Source organism: Cebus imitator, unplaced genomic scaffold, assembly GCF_001604975.1.
Source record: "Cebus imitator isolate Cc_AM_T3 unplaced genomic scaffold, Cebus_imitator-1.0 Scaffold452, whole genome shotgun sequence".
NCBI classification, from domain to species: Eukaryota; Metazoa; Chordata; class Mammalia; order Primates; family Cebidae; genus Cebus; species Cebus imitator.
The window spans coordinates 118,597-121,905 of record NW_016107767.1 but is presented as its reverse complement, the minus strand read 5'-3'; positions in this window follow the sequence as shown (position 1 = coordinate 121,905).

Sequence of the window (3,309 nt, the reverse complement as noted above, 5' to 3'; positions counted from 1 at the left end):
TTTTTTTTTTTTTTTTTTTTTTTTTTTTGTAGAGATAGAATCTGATTCTGTCAGCCAGGCAAGAGTGCAGTGGCACTATCATAGCTCATTGTAGCCTCAAACTTCTGGGCTCAAGCCATCTGCCCTCGTTAGCTTCCTGAGTAGTTAGGACTAGAGCACAGCACCACACCCGTCTCATTCATTCATTCATTCTTTATTCAACGAATGTTTATTGGGCACTTACCATGTGCTACTTATTGCTCTAGGAGCTGGTAAACATGAGTTGAACTAGAGAAGAAAAAGGTTGGTTCTAACAGGGCAGTGCACTGTCAAAATGTGATCCCTATGGCGCTAGAGGGTTTCATACACTTTTAGGGGGTCTACAAAGTCAAAACTTCTTAAATAATATGTTAAGACATTACTTGCTTTTTTCACTGTGTTGCCATTTTGATGGTGATACAGAAGAAATGATTAATAAAACTGCTGGTGCCTTAACAAGAATCAAGTCAGTGTCACCAAACTGTGTTAATAATCATTGCCATTTTTATAGTCATACACTGGCATTAAAAAAATTAATGCCATTTTCTCTTAAGAATATCATAGATATAGCAGTTAAAATAATTTTATAACATTTGATATGTGAATGCCATTCTTTCATGTTCTGTGTGATAAAATGCAAAGTATTCATGACGCACTTCTTCACATGAAGTACAACTAATTATTGTCTTAAGGAAAAGCACTTGTGTGATTGTTTGAGTTGTAAGCTTAAATAGCCACTTTTTCTATGCAGCAACATTTTTACTTAAAAAAATTACTGGCAGAGAGAAAACAGTTATTTAGACTAGGTATTTGGCAGATGTTCTCTAGCTAATGGACAAGGTGGGCCTGTGATTTCAAGGAAAATAAAAGTATTTGTTGTCAATGATAAATACCAAAATTTGAAACAAAAGCCAGAATTTGGGAAAGCCTGTATTTGCTAATGCTTAAATATGTTTTTATTAAAGTCAGTGATGATATTAACAAACGTATTTTTGATATATATAATGGAATGTGTCAACATGGGAAGATATGCATAAAATAATTCAGTGAACGAATATTTTTCAAATGACCACTCACGATGTTACAAAGTAACTCTTGGTTGAAAAGTCTATTTAAAATGCAAGATGGACCAAGTGATTTTAATCAAAGAGTACAAAATATTCATTGATATTATTTGTGATCTCAAGTCACTCAGTTTTAGGAAGCCACTTGTTAAATTTTGGTACAATATCAAGAAAGAATATCAGCAATTAACGAAAACGACTGTTAAAATACCCTACCCTTTTCCAGCTACACATCCATGTAAGACCACATTTTCTTTTATACTGCTACCAAACAAGATATCTTGAGAAACTGAATACAGAAGCAGATAGAAAACTCCATCCATCTCTATTAAACTGCATGAAAGAGATTTGTAAATGTATAAAACAATGCCACTCTTCTTACTAAATTTTTTGTTCTAGAAAACACTTTTTTCATAAAACATGAAACTTACATTAATGTGTAATGGGTTTATCATTGCTAATTTTAAAGATGTGATGAACGCTTAAAATTTTTCTGTAATAATTTCCAATATGATAAATATTAATAGATGTATATGAATGAGAACTCTTAGTGAAGTCAACTTAAAATTTTCTCGTGAAACTTTGTATTATTTATTTGTTATATTGGTTCACATACAGTTGTAAGAAATAAGACAGTACTAATGTACTCCAGGTTTTTTCTGGAATAATTTCCAATATGATAAATATTAATAGATATAATGATATAAACAAGAACTCTTAGTGATCAACTTAAAACATTTTAATTAAACTTTTTATTATTTGTTTATTATATTGCTTCACACACAGTTGTAAGAAATAAGAAAGTACCAATGCACCCCTTACCTACTTTCCCTGTTGATAACATGTAAAACTACAGTATACTATCATAATGAGAATATTGACTTCACTGCAGTGAAACTACAGAATATTTCCATCACCACAGAGATTCTTCATGAATTTATTTATAGCCACACCCACATTCTTCCCACCCCACCTCTCCTTAAGCCTTGCAAAGCCACTAATCTATACTTCGTGTTATGTAAATAGAACCATACAATATGTAACATTTTGGGACTAGCTTTTTACACTCAGTATAGTTCTCTGGAGAGTCATTCAAGTTGTTGTATGTATCAATGGTTTATTCTTTTTAACTGTTGAGTACTCCATGGTATGCATGTATCACAGTTTGTTTAACCATTCACCCATCGAAAGACATCAAGGTTGTTTCCAGGGTAATTACAAATAAAGCTGCTGTAAACATTTATGGAATTTGTGTGAACATATGTCTTCATTTCTTTGGGGTAGATGCCAAAGGGTACAATTTCTGGGTTGTATGGTTTTGTATGTTTAGTTTTTTAAAAGAAACTTACAAACTGTTTTCCATTAAATTCCACCTAGCAATGTGTGAGTTTCTGTGCATTTTTCACCAGCATCTGGTGTTGTCACTATTTCTGACAGATATGTAAAGATACTCAGTGTGGCTTTAATTTGCATTTTCCTAATGGCTAAAGATATTGAACACCTTTTCATGTGCTTATTTTCCATTTGTATATCATCTTCAGTGAAATGTCTCATTTCTTTTGCCCATTTTGCAACCGGACTGTTTACTTTTTTACTATTGAGTTTTGAGATAGTTTGCTATTTAATTTTGACTATTATTTGTGTATTTTTTATTACTAATTCTGACTAAAAATCTTGCTTGGATTTTGATATGGATTGATTAAGCCTGTAAATTTGGGGATAATTAACTTCTTTACTATGTTGAGTCTTTTAATCCACAAACATGGTCAGATAACATATCTTGTATGGTTTCAATTCTCTTAAATTTGGTGAGGTTTGTTTTATGCCCAGGATATAACCTTATCTTGCCATGGACCTATTTTTACTTCAGAGGGGCTCTATTCCTTATTCACCTTTCTGAGGCACCACACTACACTCTCAACAGTTCCTTTCTCAGGTTCCTTTATTCCAGAGATTCTCAAAATGGAATTGAAGGATGTTTGAGGCATGCCAAGACCCCTCTGGGTTATGTCACAGAAATTATGAAAGACCCCAAAGTCAGTGAGGTTAAACTATAACAAGACATTTATTTGCTCTTATCAGTCTCTCACATGTGTACAATGAACTTTTCTAGAGACCATATGACATGTGATATCACAAGAGATTAACTGCAGAAGCAGTAAGAGAAGCCAGAATTAAATTCTGCCTATTAAGTCAAGCATTAAAGACATTTTCCAAAATGTAAAAT